Source organism: Thermobia domestica, unplaced genomic scaffold, assembly GCF_964235325.1.
Source record: "Thermobia domestica unplaced genomic scaffold, izTheDome1.hap1.1 HAP1_SCAFFOLD_732, whole genome shotgun sequence".
NCBI lineage: Eukaryota > Metazoa > Arthropoda > Insecta > Zygentoma > Lepismatidae > Thermobia > Thermobia domestica.
In genome coordinates this window covers 27,983-49,864 of record NW_027656442.1, presented here as the reverse complement: position 1 = coordinate 49,864, position 21,882 = coordinate 27,983, and the positions used below count along the sequence as shown (strand labels likewise).

At 39.3% G+C, this 21,882-nt stretch overlaps 10 non-coding genes and 3 pseudogenes across 10 annotated transcripts; 6 read left to right on the top strand and 7 right to left on the bottom strand.

Annotated features, from left to right (window-relative positions):
• Positions 1-8: 8 nt before the first annotated feature.
• LOC145677290 (U2 spliceosomal RNA) lies at positions 9-131 on the bottom strand (annotated as a pseudogene).
• Positions 132-995: 864 nt separating this feature from the next.
• LOC145677251 (U1 spliceosomal RNA) lies at positions 996-1,157 on the top strand. Its single transcript, XR_014129716.1, has one exon. It is a non-coding gene; the product is annotated as a U1 spliceosomal RNA (small nuclear RNA).
• Positions 1,158-2,988: 1,831 nt separating this feature from the next.
• On the bottom strand, positions 2,989-3,170 carry LOC145677285 (U2 spliceosomal RNA; annotated as a pseudogene).
• Positions 3,171-8,332: 5,162 nt separating this feature from the next.
• LOC145677288 (U2 spliceosomal RNA) lies at positions 8,333-8,455 on the bottom strand (annotated as a pseudogene).
• Positions 8,456-9,319: 864 nt separating this feature from the next.
• On the top strand, positions 9,320-9,481 carry LOC145677250 (U1 spliceosomal RNA). The gene has a single exon (XR_014129715.1). It is a non-coding gene; the product is annotated as a U1 spliceosomal RNA (small nuclear RNA).
• A 1,830-nt stretch (positions 9,482-11,311) lies between these two features.
• LOC145677277 (U2 spliceosomal RNA) lies at positions 11,312-11,504 on the bottom strand. Its single transcript, XR_014129741.1, has one exon. It is a non-coding gene; the product is annotated as a U2 spliceosomal RNA (small nuclear RNA).
• An 864-nt stretch (positions 11,505-12,368) lies between these two features.
• LOC145677249 (U1 spliceosomal RNA) lies at positions 12,369-12,530 on the top strand. Its single transcript, XR_014129714.1, has one exon. It is a non-coding gene; the product is annotated as a U1 spliceosomal RNA (small nuclear RNA).
• A 1,836-nt stretch (positions 12,531-14,366) lies between these two features.
• Positions 14,367-14,559, bottom strand: LOC145677276 (U2 spliceosomal RNA). Its single transcript, XR_014129740.1, has one exon. It is a non-coding gene; the product is annotated as a U2 spliceosomal RNA (small nuclear RNA).
• An 864-nt stretch (positions 14,560-15,423) lies between these two features.
• LOC145677248 (U1 spliceosomal RNA) lies at positions 15,424-15,585 on the top strand. The gene has a single exon (XR_014129713.1). It is a non-coding gene; the product is annotated as a U1 spliceosomal RNA (small nuclear RNA).
• A 1,841-nt stretch (positions 15,586-17,426) lies between these two features.
• On the bottom strand, positions 17,427-17,619 carry LOC145677275 (U2 spliceosomal RNA). Its single transcript, XR_014129739.1, has one exon. It is a non-coding gene; the product is annotated as a U2 spliceosomal RNA (small nuclear RNA).
• An 864-nt stretch (positions 17,620-18,483) lies between these two features.
• Positions 18,484-18,645, top strand: LOC145677247 (U1 spliceosomal RNA). Its single transcript, XR_014129712.1, has one exon. It is a non-coding gene; the product is annotated as a U1 spliceosomal RNA (small nuclear RNA).
• A 1,841-nt stretch (positions 18,646-20,486) lies between these two features.
• LOC145677274 (U2 spliceosomal RNA) lies at positions 20,487-20,679 on the bottom strand. Its single transcript, XR_014129738.1, has one exon. It is a non-coding gene; the product is annotated as a U2 spliceosomal RNA (small nuclear RNA).
• Positions 20,680-21,543: 864 nt separating this feature from the next.
• LOC145677246 (U1 spliceosomal RNA) lies at positions 21,544-21,705 on the top strand. Its single transcript, XR_014129711.1, has one exon. It is a non-coding gene; the product is annotated as a U1 spliceosomal RNA (small nuclear RNA).
• Positions 21,706-21,882: the final 177 nt, after the last annotated feature.

Below are 21,882 nucleotides of genomic sequence, written 5' to 3'. Positions count from 1 at the left end.
ACCCCCCAGATGAATAAGTCTCACTATGTGAGAATATTTGCCAAAAGACCAAGATCAAAATGTTTAGAGATGATTAAGCTGATAAGAACAGATACTACACTTTGATCTTAGCCAAAAGGCCGAGAAGCGATGACGAGAGCACGCGGTTTTCCGGTTTATATTATCAATGTTTCAACAGCTGGGGTGAGAGTTAGTGGTGTTAGACACCTTTCATTCAATCCAAAATAGATATGGCCCAAATAAATGTAAATCTTAGACGCTGCTATTTGGTTCCAATAAGTGCTTTCATTTTCATGCTTGTGTAATTTGCGGTTCTATCTCGATTTGAAATTGCACTACTAGCATGTATTTAACAAGTCCCTATACATACATAGCTGCTACGCAACCCATCCGCCATGTTGGTGCCATTCACAACATCCAGTATATATTGCATGAAAATCGGAAAATTACATTTATTAAAGCTATCTCAATGTTTCATCAGCTTTTCATGGATTATTTACCAATCATTCCATTGTTAAATGTTATTGTTTTCGTATTGTAAACAGCCAGAAAATTGTTGCATAGCAATAGTGCGCTCACAGATAGAACAGTTTCGGTTTGCGTTACACAGTTGGAAATAGGCATCAAATATCTTCAAGAAAGCACAACCAACTACATATACGTACATTTCGAAACATAAATAGCTGTAAACTATACCATAATCATTTTATTCCTCTCAGTTGTGCCCATGTTCAAGACGTAAAACAAGAAGAAATGCCAACAGATGGCAGTAGATTGCTCACCGATGGTAGTAACCGAGTGCAGGCAGGTAATTTCTCGTCATAATATAAAAATGCTTCTATTTTCTGTGTTTTCTATTTCCTAGTGACTTTTCTGCCTACATTAAAAAGAGTACTAGTGCAGAAAACACATCTATGTTTGTGGTAAAATTGTAACCTCTTACTGTCGATTCGGTGAGGCAGTTTGATTGGGCAAATGACTTGGATTTCATGAGCATACTTACCTGGCGTAGGGGCTACCGTGATCAGCAAGGCGGTTCCCCCGGGGTGAGATCCTTCCATTGCACTTCGGTTGGGTTGACCCCCGCGAATACCCCAAACGTGGGTATCTCGGGCGCGTAATTTTTGTTAGTCGGGACTGCGTTCGCGCTGTCCCGGAATAAAACAATTCAAACGTAGACACTAGTTGGCAAGCTCAGTGGTAGAGTGCCCACTACTATGGTTTCGGTTTGTAGTTGTGGGTGTTACTCAGACTTTCATAATCATCCGTCTTGTGTAGCCTTTAAACTGTGCCGTGCGTGTAAAACTGAAACATTTACCACTCTGACTTGTTACAGATAAATATCCTGATTCATACGAAAACTACAGAACGTGATATATCCAAGCAGTCCATCTATCCAAGTACTAACACTGCTTCACTTTGGTGATCGAACGAGGACTACTATTCTCAACGTAGCATGGCCCTTCGCTACATGTTACTTCATTTTCTTCCAAATGTGGCAGGCTCAGTGCTAAAGCGCTTACTTCGATACCCACACAAGTAAATTTGTGGTCAACAATATCGTGTCCGTGGGATTTCACACACATTCTCATTCCACCAAATTTTTCATCATCATCATTCACTTGACTTACCCCTTACTTTTAGCCTGAAGTTCAAGAAGGAAAGAAAGAAAAAAAAAGTGGGACGTTAAACTGGATGATTTCATTTTCTTCCTATTCTCTCTGCAATAGAATCAAGATTCATTCCATCGTATCACCAGTATTCATTAAAAAATAAAATAAGAAATTAAAGAAACAAATACATTAAAAAAAAAAGTGATAAAAGCAGTTTAAAAGAGAGAAACTAATAGGATTTTAAACAAAATAGAACATTATTTATTGGCATAGAAATACATAAATGGAAAGCTATATAAATCGAGAAATTAGAAATTCGATAAATTAATAAAATAAATATTTATAACTTTCATACACAACAAATTGAACATGAGAAAATGACAAACACAAGATGGATATAGACTGAATATTGTAAAATAGAAAATGAAGAAAACAGTTTCTATTCTTTAATCAAAAAAAAAAAACTCTATTTAATTATAAATATTGACTGATGTGACTTCCTTCAAGAACCACCACTAAAACATGTTCGATTTCGACGTGTTAAATATTTCAAAAACTATCGTCATTGTGAGCAAGAATTTCCACATGAGTCAAGTGTGCGGGAAAATTGTCCCAAGATTTTTTTTTTTTTGAACTCTCGCTAAGTGAAAATTTGTCAAAACGTTTTGGGATTGTGTAAAAATGATGCTTTGGGTAATATTATCATGGGTGATGAGACAATACGACACCAAAACAAAGAGGCAATTGGCACACGTCGACGTCGCAAAACACCATGCTCATTGTATTTTCTGACATTAGGCGGATCGTTCACCATGAGTTTGTGTCTCAGGAAACAAGTCTAAATTTCACGTACAAGTCCTCAACAGACTGAGAGAGAGCAAGGATTCAGTGCGTGGTGATATCAGCGGTGATTGGATACTGTATCATGACAACGCGCCAGCCCACACTGTCCTGGGCGTGACCAATTACCTGGTCAAATCTAACGTGGCAATTCTGCCATCCTACAGTCCGGACTTGGCTCCCTCAGGCTTCTTTTTGTTTCCCCGTTCGAAATTCTGCCTGAAAGGACATCGTTACAGAACAATTGACGTGGTGAAAGCAGCTTTTGAAATGGCTTTAAACGCATTGCCAGCACAGACCTTCCAGGATGCCTTTGCAGATTGGAAATCATGCTGCCAAAGATGGATCGATGCAATAGTTTGAATAATGCTAATCCACATTATGTAAATAAATGGTGACATTACTTTCCGGACAGACCTTGACCATGTTGCAGAAAGAATGTCACTTGAATGACAGAAATGAGGCTTCATGTAGGTAACAAGTAGAACTCGAACCCATGACCCACCAAGATGAGAAGAACTATGGTTCAATTTGATTTAGGTGTGCCGATCCCAACTGTACTGCAATGCTGGGCCGACACGTGGTGAGGGTGTGGCAAGCCACAACCACCTCACCTCAGTCCAAAAATCAGTTTAATATTCTGGACCCACAATGTGGGTCGTATCAGATATTAAGCTGATAAGAACAGAGTCAATCGTAATAATTTTTTAATTTTATGAATTATTATATAGGATAGATTCCTATCGTCAGTAACTTTAAAAACTTCACCCTTGTTGGGTTGACGTCATTTTACCTTTAAAATACAAGTTGTAGTTTACCTACCTGTCTTAACTTAAAATCTTAGGATTTTCTCCTTTGTCATTGCTCATATATATATATATTTTCTTTTCTTTATTTCATTTTATTCCTTTTATTTATATTAATGCGGAGGTACCTTGTCGTTTTCATATGTTCCTATCAGCCTAATACAAGACAGAAACATTAGTTTCTGTAATAAAACCCTGTACCATTCATTCCAATATGGATTAGATGGAGTCTGAAATTACAAAAATAAGAATGGAAGATGCACAGTCCATATTATTAAGATTTATATACATATTCATAAGTGAAGCTAAGTTAAAATTTTGTCAAAATTTAAAATCAGATTTTGCTATCACTTGCCCAGATCCCTTTTATTTTGTTTTCTTTCTAATATTGTTTCACACCAGTTATGTGTTCAATATATATATCTCTTGTCCAGCGTATCACGTCAGAAACACATAACTTTTTCATTAGTTGCCCGTATTTCTTTGAGCATATTTTCTTTAGTAGCCCATCATTCTCTGGATCCCAGGATCCCAGTGAGCCCACAATGATCGGGAAGGTTTTTACTTCCGGATACTTCTCCGAAAGTCTTCTACAAAGTTGTTCATATTTTGTTATCTTCTCTTCCCTAGCTCTCTGGAATGCTTGATATCTGTTATCAAACGGTATGGTGACGTCAATTAGGAATGCAGACTGGTTATTTGCTATTATTAGGTCTGGCCTTTGGTTTATATCTTGCACTATTCTCTGATTTTCCCCTATGATCTTGTATTTCAGAGAAGCTGCTTTCTTTAATCGGTCAACTATAATGTTATGTCTCTTCTGCATTGCTTCTGCATATCTCATGCAATGGTTGACCACATGAGGCAATGTCTCATTTGGGTACCCACATTTTCTACAATTTTTATTTTCGTTTTTATTGGATTTTTTAGCTCCATTTAGGGGGACCAGGTTTAGTCTAGCTCTGTGTATAAACCTCCAGTCTGCAAACCTCGTATACGCCCCATCCGTCAAGAAATGCGAGCTTACATGGGCCTTCTGGGCACATTCAATCGCTTTCCCCTGATCAGGATACTGGGCAAGCTCATCGCTTCTCTTCCTTTGTCTCACTGTTCTCAGTCTCTTCGATAAGTTATGTCTTTGTTTGGCATTTACCCTAAATTCCTCATTTATTATCACTTCAGGTTCATTTCCGTTAAATTCCCACCTACACTGCATTCTTGAGGAGGCTTTTCTTGCCTCAGACCACGTGGATTTGTAGTTGTTTGTTGTTTTTTGATACTCTTCATCCATTACCCCTGAGAGGAATTTCCCTTTGTCTAACTCATCTGCATCTTTCTTTAATCTTTCACCCACTGTTTTCTTTAGATCTTCTGCTGCCATTCTCCGTATTTTTTCATCTGCTGATGTTAACAGCTTGAAGGCATTATCGATCAGGGCGATGTCTGAGTCTTCAGCTGACATCGGGATTCCGCATTGTCCTCTCCTCCTCAAGCCATACAGGTAGTGGTTGGAACTTTCTTGCGGGAGGTTAAGGGTTCTCTTATATTCCGGTCTCAGTATATCATCTAGTTTTTTCCATTCCGTCTTCTTAAAAGTATTCATTCTGTATAAAAATTGGAGGGAGGGATAGAAAAAGGTCCTCATTGCATCAAGTCTCTGCCATGGAGCTAATTTTGATGTTAATATCCTCTTGCCTTTATTTATTATGTTTAACATGTTTTCTTTATTTGATGCAATGTTGAACCCAACGGGCTTCCCCAGAAATTTTGTTTCATCCCCTTCTCTTAGCTTTTCTAATTCCTCATTTCTTATCCTTATTTCCATGTCCCTGCATCCAGCCGGCTTGCTACCTGATATTCTTAATGTGCAGCACTTTCCAGGGTTGATGTTTAGTTTTATCTTATCTAGTTCTTCTACTACTGATGTCACCCTGTTTTGTAAGTCATCGGGGTCACTACCCAAGATGGTCAGGTCATCCGCAAAGGCCAGGATTCTATGCTCTGTATTTCCCATTTCAACTTTCCTTATTATCGGGTCTAATGCTAGGACGAATAGCAGGCCACTCAGTGGACACCCCTGTCTTACTCCAGCTTTTATTTCGATTTTATTCGTAGGGCCTTCTGATGTTATTATTCTCGTTGCGGATCCCTTATATATGTCCTGAATGATTTTAATTAGTTTTTCACCTGCCCCCATTTTTCTTAGTGCCAGTACTATTGCCTCATGTGGTAATGAGCCGAAAGCATTTGAGCAATCAAGCTGGGCAATACATATTTCCTTCTTCTCCGCTCTTGCTTCTCTAATTATTTTCTCTAAGATATAATTGTGCTCAAATACGCCGTCAAATGGCATAAATCCTTTCTGTGCTTTAGATATCAACTCTTGTTCCAACATCCATTTCTTTAGTCTATTTGCCCAGCAGCCCATGTATAGCTTAGCTATGGTTCTTGATAATGCTATCGGCCTATAATTCTTTATGTCATTGAGGTCACCCTTTTTATATATTAAGATAGTAGTTGTTTCCTTCCATTCTTCAGGAACTCTAGCATACTTAAAACATATGTTGAATATTGTTGCTAGTAGGGTGCCACTCGGGTCCAGTTGTTTCCAGTGATAGTAGGTTATTCTATCTTCTCCTGGCGCAGAATTTTCTGTCTTACTAAGTTTCCTTGTTACCTCCTCAGGAGTGAAGGGCCCTTGGTCTATCTCATCCTGGGCAGCGTCTATGTGGTCATACACACTAGGTTCAATGAATTTCTCCTCATAGATTTCTCTAAAATAACCTTCAGTATTCTCCTTGGGTACCGGACATCTTGGGGAGTTGTCATCCAGAATCAGCCTAATTGCCCTACGCCTGTTTCTTTTATATAATTGTTGAATGAATTTAGGGTCATCTTTATCTTGGTCTTCCACTCTGCCCCTTACTTCACCACCCTTCCTTGGTTTCAGTTTTAGCAGCTCAGATGCTCTTACTGTTAATTCGTTCAATGTCTGGGAGAATTCATCCCATCTTTCTTCTGACTCTTGAGCTCCTAATATTATTTTTAGTTTCGGGTGGAACTCTTTGTGGAGGCCGCTTTCATCGTTTTGGTCTATTAAAGGTTGTTTATTATTGTTGAGTGGATCACCCTCATGGTCACTAGTAGTAGCAATATCGTCCTCACCTTCTATTATCTCGATATTTGTTATTTCGCTTTGAGATACCTCATTCCCCTCATCATCATCTTCATCTCCTCTCGCTTCGTCTGATAGGTCATCTGTCCCTTCCATCTCCCGGTACTCACTTATATTTTCAATATCCATAATTTTACTCTCATTATGTGCATTTATTGTATTTTCCTCTTGGGATTCTAAGGTCTGGATTTCGTTATAGATTCTTTCCTGATCAACCATCTGATTAATATCTCTGTCCTCTCTATTTCCTACTAGGCGGATTTCTATTCCATCATTTCTTTTATCCCTCCACTCATTTGGGGTGGCCCAATTATGGACCAACGCAGTTGTTACTATTTCGTTCCCATTTTGCAGTGGGGAGTGGTCTATTATTTCTCCCTCTTCCATTTCTGCACATTTCATCGTTTCATGTAAACTCCTTTCAATTTCGTGCCTGCTCAGTGCAAGGAGTGAGTCTATTTGGGACTCATCCTCCTGCTCTTCCGCTAATATTTTGTCTACGAGAGATTCAAACAGTTCATCCGTCGTCTCATTTTCCTGGTGGTATACAGATTCGACCCTTATGTCCATTTCCTCACATTTTTCGTTCTGCCTATTTTCATCCTCCCGACACATTTCGTTTTCATCATCAGCGAATTCACATTGCTCGTTATTCTCATTTTCATTTTGCGTTACCGTATCAGCCTGTGTCCTATCAATTGTAACAATTTTATCCCCTCTCCTCCTTTTCCTGGTTTCGGGTTCAGGTATAGTGACATTCTCTTGTCTATTTCGTACATCCCTTGCTTTATGCCAATTGTAATGATTTCGCAGGGCTCTCGTACCTGGGAAAGTTTCCCCACATTGTTCACATTTAAACGCGAATACTTCAGGTTGATCATCTTCCGGGTAATCCTCTGCAGGTGCCTCGCAGGTATGCCCTGACGGTCTCCTCCCCAATTCAGTATTACATCTACCACATATGTTAGTGGTGTTAGTAATCTTAATGTTATGATCCCGTAGTAGATGCCGCTCCACTGAGGCTCTCGCAGACGTCCAAGTTTTAGACTTGAACGCCGCTCTACAACCTCTTTCAGTGCAATTAAAGTGGTCGGGGGGCGGAAATCTTACTATGAGCGTGCTATCGCTCCTTTCTAGGGGAGGGATACGCCTTCTATTTCTTTCCATAATGTATATCAGACATCAATTCGCACAGGGGAGTTGTTTACTGTGATAGGTATTCAGTCTAGCTATCATTTTCTCTCAACCTAGGCTGTTAGGAGTCATAAATTATGTATATATCAGTTTCCTAAATCTAAACAGGCTTGGGATACGCCTTCTCAATGATTGTGTGTATAACGTCCGTCTATCGATTACTTTCACGGTCAGGTTCACTAGTCAGCTGGCGAAGCACACCTAAAGTTCAGTATGGGGGTGTCATCAATTTCTCCTGCGTAAGCAGTAGCTGATTACCTCAGCCCACCTGCAATACGCCAGGATCTAGGGGCCTCCAAGACCTATCAAGACCGACACCGACCAAGGAGTGTGCATATCTCAACTGCAATACCCAACTATCAATTACTCTCCCAATCAATCAATTTACAAGTCGCAACTAGAGTCCACTACGGGATGCCATTAATTTTCCGCGCAAGCAGTAGCTGATTACCTCAAAGGGTTGCGAGCCCTCGATCTATTTATCTATCTGCGTTCACTAGAAATAAAGGGGTTCATCGGTTTATCTCGCCCAAGCAGTAGCAGCTCGAAAGCGCCCACCTGCAATGGGGGAGAAACTAGGGGGATCCCTGACACCTATCACGACCGACACCGACCACCCCCCCGGCCAATTTAAACACGTGTGGCTCGGACCTGTAGCCGATGTCGGCGCTTGAAGAGCACCATCCACACTCATAGACCCCCCAGATGAATAAGTCTCACTATGTGAGAATATTTGCCAAAAGACCAAGATCAAAATGTTTAGAGATGATTAAGCTGATAAGAACAGATACTACACTTTGATCTTAGCCAAAAGGCCGAGAAGCGATGACGAGAGCACGCGGTTTTCCGGTTTATATTATCAATGTTTCAACAGCTGGGGTGAGAGTTAGTGGTGTTAGACACCTTTCATTCAATCCAAAATAGATATGGCCCAAATAAATGTAAATCTTAGACGCTGCTATTTGGTTCCAATAAGTGCTTTCATTTTCATGCTTGTGTAATTTGCGGTTCTATCTCGATTTGAAATTGCACTACTAGCATGTATTTAACAAGTCCCTATACATACATAGCTGCTACGCAACCCATCCGCCATGTTGGTGCCATTCACAACATCCAGTATATATTGCATGAAAATCGGAAAATTACATTTATTAAAGCTATCTCAATGTTTCATCAGCTTTTCATGGATTATTTACCAATCATTCCATTGTTAAATGTTATTGTTTTCGTATTGTAAACAGCCAGAAAATTGTTGCATAGCAATAGTGCGCTCACAGATAGAACAGTTTCGGTTTGCGTTACACAGTTGGAAATAGGCATCAAATATCTTCAAGAAAGCACAACCAACTACATATACGTACATTTCGAAACATAAATAGCTGTAAACTATACCATAATCATTTTATTCCTCTCAGTTGTGCCCATGTTCAAGACGTAAAACAAGAAGAAATGCCAACAGATGGCAGTAGATTGCTCACCGATGGTAGTAACCGAGTGCAGGCAGGTAATTTCTCGTCATAATATAAAAATGCTTCTATTTTCTGTGTTTTCTATTTCCTAGTGACTTTTCTGCCTACATTAAAAAGAGTACTAGTGCAGAAAACACATCTATGTTTGTGGTAAAATTGTAACCTCTTACTGTCGATTCGGTGAGGCAGTTTGATTGGGCAAATGACTTGGATTTCATGAGCATACTTACCTGGCGTAGGGGCTACCGTGATCAGCAAGGCGGTTCCCCCGGGGTGAGATCCTTCCATTGCACTTCGGTTGGGTTGACCCCCGCGAATACCCCAAACGTGGGTATCTCGGGCGCGTAATTTTTGTTAGTCGGGACTGCGTTCGCGCTGTCCCGGAATAAAACAATTCAAACGTAGACACTAGTTGGCAAGCTCAGTGGTAGAGTGCCCACTACTATGGTTTCGGTTTGTAGTTGTGGGTGTTACTCAGACTTTCATAATCATCCGTCTTGTGTAGCCTTTAAACTGTGCCGTGCGTGTAAAACTGAAACATTTACCACTCTGACTTGTTACAGATAAATATCCTGATTCATACGAAAACTACAGAACGTGATATATCCAAGCAGTCCATCTATCCAAGTACTAACACTGCTTCACTTTGGTGATCGAACGAGGACTACTATTCTCAACGTAGCATGGCCCTTCGCTACATGTTACTTCATTTTCTTCCAAATGTGGCAGGCTCAGTGCTAAAGCGCTTACTTCGATACCCACACAAGTAAATTTGTGGTCAACAATATCGTGTCCGTGGGATTTCACACACATTCTCATTCCACCAAATTTTTCATCATCATCATTCACTTGACTTACCCCTTACTTTTAGCCTGAAGTTCAAGAAGGAAAGAAAGAAAAAAAAAGTGGGACGTTAAACTGGATGATTTCATTTTCTTCCTATTCTCTCTGCAATAGAATCAAGATTCATTCCATCGTATCACCAGTATTCATTAAAAAATAAAATAAGAAATTAAAGAAACAAATACATTAAAAAAAAAAGTGATAAAAGCAGTTTAAAAGAGAGAAACTAATAGGATTTTAAACAAAATAGAACATTATTTATTGGCATAGAAATACATAAATGGAAAGCTATATAAATCGAGAAATTAGAAATTCGATAAATTAATAAAATAAATATTTATAACTTTCATACACAACAAATTGAACATGAGAAAATGACAAACACAAGATGGATATAGACTGAATATTGTAAAATAGAAAATGAAGAAAACAGTTTCTATTCTTTAATCAAAAAAAAAAAACTCTATTTAATTATAAATATTGACTGATGTGACTTCCTTCAAGAACCACCACTAAAACATGTTCGATTTCGACGTGTTAAATATTTCAAAAACTATCGTCATTGTGAGCAAGAATTTCCACATGAGTCAAGTGTGCGGGAAAATTGTCCCAAGATTTTTTTTTTTTTTGAACTCTCGCTAAGTGAAAATTTGTCAAAACGTTTTGGGATTGTGTAAAAATGATGCTTTGGGTAATATTATCATGGGTGATGAGACAATACGACACCAAAACAAAGAGGCAATTGGCACACGTCGACGTCGCAAAACACCATGCTCATTGTATTTTCTGACATTAGGCGGATCGTTCACCATGAGTTTGTGTCTCAGGAAACAAGTCTAAATTTCACGTACAAGTCCTCAACAGACTGAGAGAGAGCAAGGATTCAGTGCGTGGTGATATCAGCGGTGATTGGATACTGTATCATGACAACGCGCCAGCCCACACTGTCCTGGGCGTGACCAATTACCTGGTCAAATCTAACGTGGCAATTCTGCCATCCTACAGTCCGGACTTGGCTCCCTCAGGCTTCTTTTTGTTTCCCCGTTTGAAATTCTGCCTGAAAGGACATCGTTACAGAACAATTGACGTGGTGAAAGCAGCTTTTGAAATGGCTTTAAACGCATTGCCAGCACAGACCTTCCAGGATGCCTTTGCAGATTGGAAATCACGCTGCCAAAGATGGATCGACGCAAGAGGACAATAGTTTGAATAATGCTAAATAAATGGTGACATTACTTTCCGGACAGACCTTGACCATGTTGCAGAAAGAATGTCACTTGAATGACAGAAATGAGGCTTCATGTAGGTAACAAGTAGAACTCGAACCCATGACCCACCAAGATGAGAGAGAAGAACTATGGTTCAATTTGATTTAGGTGTGCCGATCCCAACTATACTGCAATGCTGGGCCGACACGTGGTGAGGGTGTGGCAAGCCACAACCACCTCACCTCAGTCCAAAAATCAGTTTAATATTCTGGACCCACAATGTGGGTCGTATCAGATATTAAGCTGATAAGAACAGATACTACACTTTGATCTTAGCCAAAAGGCCGAGAAGCGATGACGAGAGCACGCGGTTTTCCGGTTTATATTATCAATGTTTCAACAGCTGGGGTGAGAGTTAGTGGTGTTAGACACCTTTCATTCAATCCAAAATAGATATGGCCCAAATAAATGTAAATCTTAGACGCTGCTATTTGGTTCCAATAAGTGCTTTCATTTTCATGCTTGTGTAATTTGCGGTTCTATCTCGATTTGAAATTGCACTACTAGCATGTATTTAACAAGTCCCTATACATACATAGCTGCTACGCAACCCATCCGCCATGTTGGTGCCATTCACAACATCCAGTATATATTGCATGAAAATCGGAAAATTACATTTATTAAAGCTATCTCAATGTTTCATCAGCTTTTCATGGATTATTTACCAATCATTCCATTGTTAAATGTTATTGTTTTCGTATTGTAAACAGCCAGAAAATTGTTGCATAGCAATAGTGCGCTCACAGATAGAACAGTTTCGGTTTGCGTTACACAGTTGGAAATAGGCATCAAATATCTTCAAGAAAGCACAACCAACTACATATACGTACATTTCGAAACATAAATAGCTGTAAACTATACCATAATCATTTTATTCCTCTCAGTTGTGCCCATGTTCAAGACGTAAAACAAGAAGAAATGCCAACAGATGGCAGTAGATTGCTCACCGATGGTAGTAACCGAGTGCAGGCAGGTAATTTCTCGTCATAATATAAAAATGCTTCTATTTTCTGTGTTTTCTATTTCCTAGTGACTTTTCTGCCTACATTAAAAAGAGTACTAGTGCAGAAAACACATCTATGTTTGTGGTAAAATTGTAACCTCTTACTGTCGATTCGGTGAGGCAGTTTGATTGGGCAAATGACTTGGATTTCATGAGCATACTTACCTGGCGTAGGGGCTACCGTGATCAGCAAGGCGGTTCCCCCGGGGTGAGATCCTTCCATTGCACTTCGGTTGGGTTGACCCCCGCGAATACCCCAAACGTGGGTATCTCGGGCGCGTAATTTTTGTTAGTCGGGACTGCGTTCGCGCTGTCCCGGAATAAAACAATTCAAACGTAGACACTAGTTGGCAAGCTCAGTGGTAGAGTGCCCACTACTATGGTTTCGGTTTGTAGTTGTGGGTGTTACTCAGACTTTCATAATCATCCGTCTTGTGTAGCCTTTAAACTGTGCCGTGCGTGTAAAACTGAAACATTTACCACTCTGACTTGTTACAGATAAATATCCTGATTCATACGAAAACTACAGAACGTGATATATCCAAGCAGTCCATCTATCCAAGTACTAACACTGCTTCACTTTGGTGATCGAACGAGGACTACTATTCTCAACGTAGCATGGCCCTTCGCTACATGTTACTTCATTTTCTTCCAAATGTGGCAGGCTCAGTGCTAAAGCGCTTACTTCGATACCCACACAAGTAAATTTGTGGTCAACAATATCGTGTCCGTGGGATTTCACACACATTCTCATTCCACCAAATTTTTCATCATCATCATTCACTTGACTTACCCCTTACTTTTAGCCTGAAGTTCAAGAAGGAAAGAAAGAAAAAAAAAGTGGGACGTTAAACTGGATGATTTCATTTTCTTCCTATTCTCTCTGCAATAGAATCAAGATTCATTCCATCGTATCACCAGTATTCATTAAAAAATAAAATAAGAAATTAAAGAAACAAATACATTAAAAAAAAAAGTGATAAAAGCAGTTTAAAAGAGAGAAACTAATAGGATTTTAAACAAAATAGAACATTATTTATTGGCATAGAAATACATAAATGGAAAGCTATATAAATCGAGAAATTAGAAATTCGATAAATTAATAAAATAAATATTTATAACTTTCATACACAACAAATTGAACATGAGAAAATGACAAACACAAGATGGATATAGACTGAATATTGTAAAATAGAAAATGAAGAAAACAGTTTCTATTCTTTAATCAAAAAAAAAAAACTCTATTTAATTATAAATATTGACTGATGTGACTTCCTTCAAGAACCACCACTAAAACATGTTCGATTTCGACGTGTTAAATATTTCAAAAACTATCGTCATTGTGAGCAAGAATTTCCACATGAGTCAAGTGTGCGGGAAAATTGTCCCAAGATTTTTTTTTTTTTTGAACTCTCGCTAAGTGAAAATTTGTCAAAACGTTTTGGGATTGTGTAAAAATGATGCTTTGGGTAATATTATCATGGGTGATGAGACAATACGACACCAAAACAAAGAGGCAATTGGCACACGTCGACGTCGCAAAACACCATGCTCATTGTATTTTCTGACATTAGGCGGATCGTTCACCATGAGTTTGTGTCTCAGGAAACAAGTCTAAATTTCACGTACAAGTCCTCAACAGACTGAGAGAGAGCAAGGATTCAGTGCGTGGTGATATCAGCGGTGATTGGATACTGTATCATGACAACGCGCCAGCCCACACTGTCCTGGGCGTGACCAATTACCTGGTCAAATCTAACGTGGCAATTCTGCCATCCTACAGTCCGGACTTGGCTCCCTCAGGCTTCTTTTTGTTTCCCCGTTCGAAATTCTGCCTGAAAGGACATCGTTACAGAACAATTGACGTGGTGAAAGCAGCTTTTGAAATGGCTTTAAACGCATTGCCAGCACAGACCTTCCAGGATGCCTTTGCAGATTGGAAATCATGCTGCCAAAGATGGATCGATGCAATAGTTTGAATAATGCTAATCCACATTATGTAAATAAATGGTGACATTACTTTCCGGACAGACCTTGACCATGTTGCAGAAAGAATGTCACTTGAATGACAGAAATGAGGCTTCATGTAGGTAACAAGTAGAACTCGAACCCATGACCCACCAAGATGAGAGAGAAGAACTATGGTTCAATTTGATTTAGGTGTGCCGATCCCAACTATACTGCAATGCTGGGCCGACACGTGGTGAGGGTGTGGCAAGCCACAACCACCTCACCTCAGTCCAAAAATCAGTTTAATATTCTGGACCCACAATGTGGGTCGTATCAGATATTAAGCTGATAAGAACAGATACTACACTTTGATCTTAGCCAAAAGGCCGAGAAGCGATGACGAGAGCACGCGGTTTTCCGGTTTATATTATCAATGTTTCAACAGCTGGGGTGAGAGTTAGTGGTGTTAGACACCTTTCATTCAATCCAAAATAGATATGGCCCAAATAAATGTAAATCTTAGACGCTGCTATTTGGTTCCAATAAGTGCTTTCATTTTCATGCTTGTCTAATTTGCGGTTCTATCTCGATTTGAAATTGCACTACTAGCATGTATTTAACAAGTCCCTATACATACATAGCTGCTACGCAACCCATCCGCCATGTTGGTGCCATTCACAACATCCAGTATATATTGCATGAAAATCGGAAAATTACATTTATTAAAGCTATCTCAATGTTTCATCAGCTTTTCATGGATTATTTACCAATCATTCCATTGTTAAATGTTATTGTTTTCGTATTGTAAACAGCCAGAAAATTGTTGCATAGCAATAGTGCGCTCACAGATAGAACAGTTTCGGTTTGCGTTACACAGTTGGAAATAGGCATCAAATATCTTCAAGAAAGCACAACCAACTACATATACGTACATTTCGAAACATAAATAGCTGTAAACTATACCATAATCATTTTATTCCTCTCAGTTGTGCCCATGTTCAAGACGTAAAACAAGAAGAAATGCCAACAGATGGCAGTAGATTGCTCACCGATGGTAGTAACCGAGTGCAGGCAGGTAATTTCTCGTCATAATATAAAAATGCTTCTATTTTCTGTGTTTTCTATTTCCTAGTGACTTTTCTGCCTACATTAAAAAGAGTACTAGTGCAGAAAACACATCTATGTTTGTGGTAAAATTGTAACCTCTCACTGTCGATTCGGTGAGGCAGTTTGATTGGGCAAATGACTTGGATTTCATGAGCATACTTACCTGGCGTAGGGGCTACCGTGATCAGCAAGGCGGTTCCCCCGGGGTGAGATCCTTCCATTGCACTTCGGTTGGGTTGACCCCCGCGAATACCCCAAACGTGGGTATCTCGGGCGCGTAATTTTTGTTAGTCGGGACTGCGTTCGCGCTGTCCCGGAATAAAACAATTCAAACGTAGACACTAGTTGGCAAGCTCAGTGGTAGAGTGCCCACTACTATGGTTTCGGTTTGTAGTTGTGGGTGTTACTCAGACTTTCATAATCATCCGTCTTGTGTAGCCTTTAAACTGTGCCGTGCGTGTAAAACTGAAACATTTACCACTCTGACTTGTTACAGATAAATATCCTGATTCATACGAAAACTACAGAACGTGATATATCCAAGCAGTCCATCTATCCAAGTACTAACACTGCTTCACTTTGGTGATCGAACGAGGACTACTATTCTCAACGTAGCATGGCCCTTCGCTACATGTTACTTCATTTTCTTCCAAATGTGGCAGGCTCAGTGCTAAAGCGCTTACTTCGATACCCACACAAGTAAATTTGTGGTCAACAATATCGTGTCCGTGGGATTTCACACACATTCTCATTCCACCAAATTTTTCATCATCATCATTCACTTGACTTACCCCTTACTTTTAGCCTGAAGTTCAAGAAAGAAAGAAAAAAAAAAGTGGGACGTTAAACTGGATGATTTCATTTTCTTCCTATTCTCTCTGCAATAGAATCAAGATTCATTCCATCGTATCACCAGTATTCATTAAAAAATAAAATAAGAAATTAAAGAAACAAATACATTAAAAAAAGTGATAAAAGTAGTTTAAAAGAGAGAAACTAATAGGATTTTAAACAAAATAGAACATTATTTATTGGCATAGAAATACATAAATGGAAAGCTATATAAATCGAGAAATTAGAAATTCGATAAATTAATAAAATAAATATTTATAACTTTCATACACAACAAATTGAACATGAGAAAATGACAAACACAAGATGGATATAGACTGAATATTGTAAAATAGAAAATGAAGAAAACAGTTTCTATTCTTTAATCAAAAAAAAAAAAACACTCTTTAATTATAAATATTGACTGATGTGACTTCCTTCAAGAACCACCACTAAAACATGTTCGATTTCGACGTGTTAAATATTTCAAAAACTATCGTCATTGTGAGCAAGAATTTCCACATGAGTCAAGTGTGCGGGAAAATTGTCCCAAGAATTTTTTTTTTTTTTTTTTGAACTCTCGCTAAGTGAAAATTTGTCAAAACGTTTTGGGATTGTGTAAAAATGATGCTTTGGGTAATATTATCATGGCTGATGAGACATGGATATTCCAATACGACACTAAAACAAAGAGGCAATTGGCACACGTCGACGTCGCAAAACACCATGCTCATTGTATTTTCTGACATTAGGCGGATCGTTCACCATGAGTTTGTGTCTCAGGAAACAAGTCTAAATTTCACGTACAAGTCCTCAACAGACTGAGAGAGAGCAAGGATTCAGTGCGTGGTGATATCAGCGGTGATTGGATACTGTATCATGACAACGCGCCAGCCCACACTGTCCTGGGCGTGACCAATTACCTGGTCAAATCTAACGTGGCAATTCTGCCATCCTACAGTCCGGACTTGGCTCCCTCAGGCTTCTTTTTGTTTCCCCGTTTGAAATTCTGCCTGAAAGGACATCGTTACAGAACAATTGACGTGGTGAAAGCAGCTTTTGAAATGGCTTTAAACGCATTGCCAGCACAGACCTTCCAGGATGCCTTTGCAGATTGGAAATCACGCTGCCAAAGATGGATCGACGCAAGAGGACAATAGTTTGAATAATGCTAAATAAATGGTGACATTACTTTCCGGACAGACCTTGACCATGTTGCAGAAAGAATGTCACTTGAATGACAGAAATGAGGCTTCATGTAGGTAACAAGTAGAACTCGAACCCATGACCCACCAAGATGAGAGAGAAGAACTATGGTTCAATTTGATTTAGGTGTGCCGATCCCAACTATACTGCAATGCTGGGCCGACACGTGGTGAGGGTGTGGCAAGCCACAACCACCTCACCTCAGTCCAAAAATCAGTTTAATATTCTGGACCCACAATGTGGGTCGTATCAGATATTAAGCTGATAAGAACAGATACTACACTTTGATCTTAGCCAAAAGGCCGAGAAGCGATGACGAGAGCACGCGGTTTTCCGGTTTATATTATCAATGTTTCAACAGCTGGGGTGAGAGTTAGTGGTGTTAGACACCTTTCATTCAATCCAAAATAGATATGGCCCAAATAAATGTAAATCTTAGACGCTGCTATTTGGTTCCAATAAGTGCTTTCATTTTCATGCTTGTCTAATTTGCGGTTCTATCTCGATTTGAAATTGCACTACTAGCATGTATTTAACAAGTCCCTATACATACATAGCTGCTACGCAACCCATCCGCCATGTTGGTGCCATTCACAACATCCAGTATATATTGCATGAAAATCGGAAAATTACATTTATTAAAGCTATCTCAATGTTTCATCAGCTTTTCATGGATTATTTACCAATCATTCCATTGTTAAATGTTATTGTTTTCGTATTGTAAACAGCCAGAAAATTGTTGCATAGCAATAGTGCGCTCACAGATAGAACAGTTTCGGTTTGCGTTACACAGTTGGAAATAGGCATCAAATATCTTCAAGAAAGCACAACCAACTACATATACGTACATTTCGAAACATAAATAGCTGTAAACTATACCATAATCATTTTATTCCTCTCAGTTGTGCCCATGTTCAAGACGTAAAACAAGAAGAAATGCCAACAGATGGCAGTAGATTGCTCACCGATGGTAGTAACCGAGTGCAGGCAGGTAATTTCTCGTCATAATATAAAAATGCTTCTATTTTCTGTGTTTTCTATTTCCTAGTGACTTTTCTGCCTACATTAAAAAGAGTACTAGTGCAGAAAACACATCTATGTTTGTGGTAAAATTGTAACCTCTCACTGTCGATTCGGTGAGGCAGTTTGATTGGGCAAATGACTTGGATTTCATGAGCATACTTACCTGGCGTAGGGGCTACCGTGATCAGCAAGGCGGTTCCCCCGGGGTGAGATCCTTCCATTGCACTTCGGTTGGGTTGACCCCCGCGAATACCCCAAACGTGGGTATCTCGGGCGCGTAATTTTTGTTAGTCGGGACTGCGTTCGCGCTGTCCCGGAATAAAACAATTCAAACGTAGACACTAGTTGGCAAGCTCAGTGGTAGAGTGCCCACTACTATGGTTTCGGTTTGTAGTTGTGGGTGTTACTCAGACTTTCATAATCATCCGTCTTGTGTAGCCTTTAAACTGTGCCGTGCGTGTAAAACTGAAACATTTACCACTCTGACTTGTTACAGATAAATATCCTGATTCATACGAAAACTACAGAACGTGATATATCCAAGCAGTCCATCTATCCAAGTACTAACACTGCTTCACTTTGGTGATCGAACGAGGACTACTATTCTCAACGTAGCATGGCCCTTCGCTACATGTTACTTCATTTTCTTCCAAATGTGGCAGGCTCAGTGCTAAAGCGCTTACTTCGATACCCACACAAGTAAATTTGTGGTCAACAATATCGTGTCCGTGGGATTTCACACACATTCTCATTCCACCAAATTTTTCATCATCATCATTCACTTGACTTACCCCTTACTTTTAGCCTGAAGTTCAAGAAAGAAAGAAAAAAAAAAGTGGGACGTTAAACTGGATGATTTCATTTTCTTCCTATTCTCTCTGCAATAGAATCAAGATTCATTCCATCGTATCACCAGTATTCATTAAAAAATAAAATAAGAAATTAAAGAAACAAATACATTAAAAAAAGTGATAAAAGTAGTTTAAAAGAGAGAAACTAATAGGATTTTAAACAAAATAGAACATTATTTATTGGCATAGAAATACATAAATGGAAAGCTATATAAATCGAGAAATTAGAAATTCGATAAATTAATAAAATAAATATTTATAACTTTCATACACAACAAATTGAACATGAGAAAATGACAAACACAAGATGGATATAGACTGAATATTGTAAAATAGAAAATGAAGAAAACAGTTTCTATTCTTTAATCAAAAAAAAAAAAACACTCTTTAATTATAAATATTGACTGATGTGACTTCCTTCAAGAACCACCACTAAAACATGTTCGATTTCGACGTGTTAAATATTTCAAAAACTATCGTCATTGTGAGCAAGAATTTCCACATGAGTCAAGTGTGCGGGAAAATTGTCCCAAGAATTTTTTTTTTTTTTTTTTGAACTCTCGCTAAGTGAAAATTTGTCAAAACGTTTTGGGATTGTGTAAAAATGATGCTTTGGGTAATATTATCATGGCTGATGAGACATGGATATTCCAATACGACACTAAAACAAAGAGGCAATTGGCACACGTCGACGTCGCAAAACACCATGCTCATTGTATTTTCTGACATTAGGCGGATCGTTCACCATGAGTTTGTGTCTCAGGAAACAAGTCTAAATTTCACGTACAAGTCCTCAACAGACTGAGAGAGAGCAAGGATTCAGTGCGTGGTGATATCAGCGGTGATTGGATACTGTATCATGACAACGCGCCAGCCCACACTGTCCTGGGCGTGACCAATTACCTGGTCAAATCTAACGTGGCAATTCTGCCATCCTACAGTCCGGACTTGGCTCCCTCAGGCTTCTTTTTGTTTCCCCGTTTGAAATTCTGCCTGAAAGGACATCGTTACAGAACAATTGACGTGGTGAAAGCAGCTTTTGAAATGGCTTTAAACGCATTGCCAGCACAGACCTTCCAGGATGCCTTTGCAGATTGGAAATCACGCTGCCAAAGATGGATCGACGCAAGAGGACAATAGTTTGAATAATGCTAAATAAATGGTGACATTACTTTCCGGACAGACCTTGACCATGTTGCAGAAAGAATGTCACTTGAATGACAGAAATGAGGCTTCATGTAGGTAACAAGTAGAACTCGAACCCATGACCCACCAAGATGAGAGAGAAGAACTATGGTTCAATTTGATTTAGGTGTGCCGATCCCAACTATACTGCAATGCTGGGCCGACACGTGGTGAGGGTGTGGCAAGCCACAACCACCTCACCTCAGTCCAAAAATCAGTTTAATATTCTGGACCCACAATGTGGGTCGTATCAGATATTAAGCTGATAAGAACAGATACTACACTTTGATCTTAGCCAAAAGGCCGAGAAGCGATGACGAGAGCACGCGGTTTTCCGGTTTATATTATCAATGTTTCAACAGCTGGGGTGAGAGTTAGTGGTGTTAGACACCTTTCATTCAATCCAAAATAGATATGGCCCAAATAAATGTAAATCTTAGACGCTGCTATTTGGTTCCAATAAGTGCTTTCATTTTCATGCTTGTGTAATTTGCGGTTCTATCTCGATTTGAAATTGCACTACTAGCATGTATTTAACAAGTCCCTATACATACATAGCTGCTACGCAACCCATCCGCCATGTTGGTGCCATTCACAACATCCAGTATATATTGCATGAAAATCGGAAAATTACATTTATTAAAGCTATCTCAATGTTTCATCAGCTTTTCATGGATTATTTACCAATCATTCCATTGTTAAATGTTATTGTTTTCGTATTGTAAACAGCCAGAAAATTGTTGCATAGCAATAGTGCGCTCACAGATAGAACAGTTTCGGTTTGCGTTACACAGTTGGAAATAGGCATCAAATATCTTCAAGAAAGCACAACCAACTACATATACGTACATTTCGAAACATAAATAGCTGTAAACTATACCATAATCATTTTATTCCTCTCAGTTGTGCCCATGTTCAAGACGTAAAACAAGAAGAAATGCCAACAGATGGCAGTAGATTGCTCACCGATGGTAGTAACCGAGTGCAGGCAGGTAATTTCTCGTCATAATATAAAAATGCTTCTATTTTCTGTGTTTTCTATTTCCTAGTGACTTTTCTGCCTACATTAAAAAGAGTACTAGTGCAGAAAACACATCTATGTTTGTGGTAAAATTGTAACCTCTTACTGTCGATTCGGTGAGGCAGTTTGATTGGGCAAATGACTTGGATTTCATGAGCATACTTACCTGGCGTAGGGGCTACCGTGATCAGCAAGGCGGTTCCCCCGGGGTGAGATCCTTCCATTGCACTTCGGTTGGGTTGACCCCCGCGAATACCCCAAACGTGGGTATCTCGGGCGCGTAATTTTTGTTAGTCGGGACTGCGTTCGCGCTGTCCCGGAATAAAACAATTCAAACGTAGACACTAGTTGGCAAGCTCAGTGGTAGAGTGCCCACTACTATGGTTTCGGTTTGTAGTTGTGGGTGTTACTCAGACTTTCATAATCATCCGTCTTGTGTAGCCTTTAAACTGTGCCGTGCGTGTAAAACTGAAACATTTACCACTCTGACTTGTTAC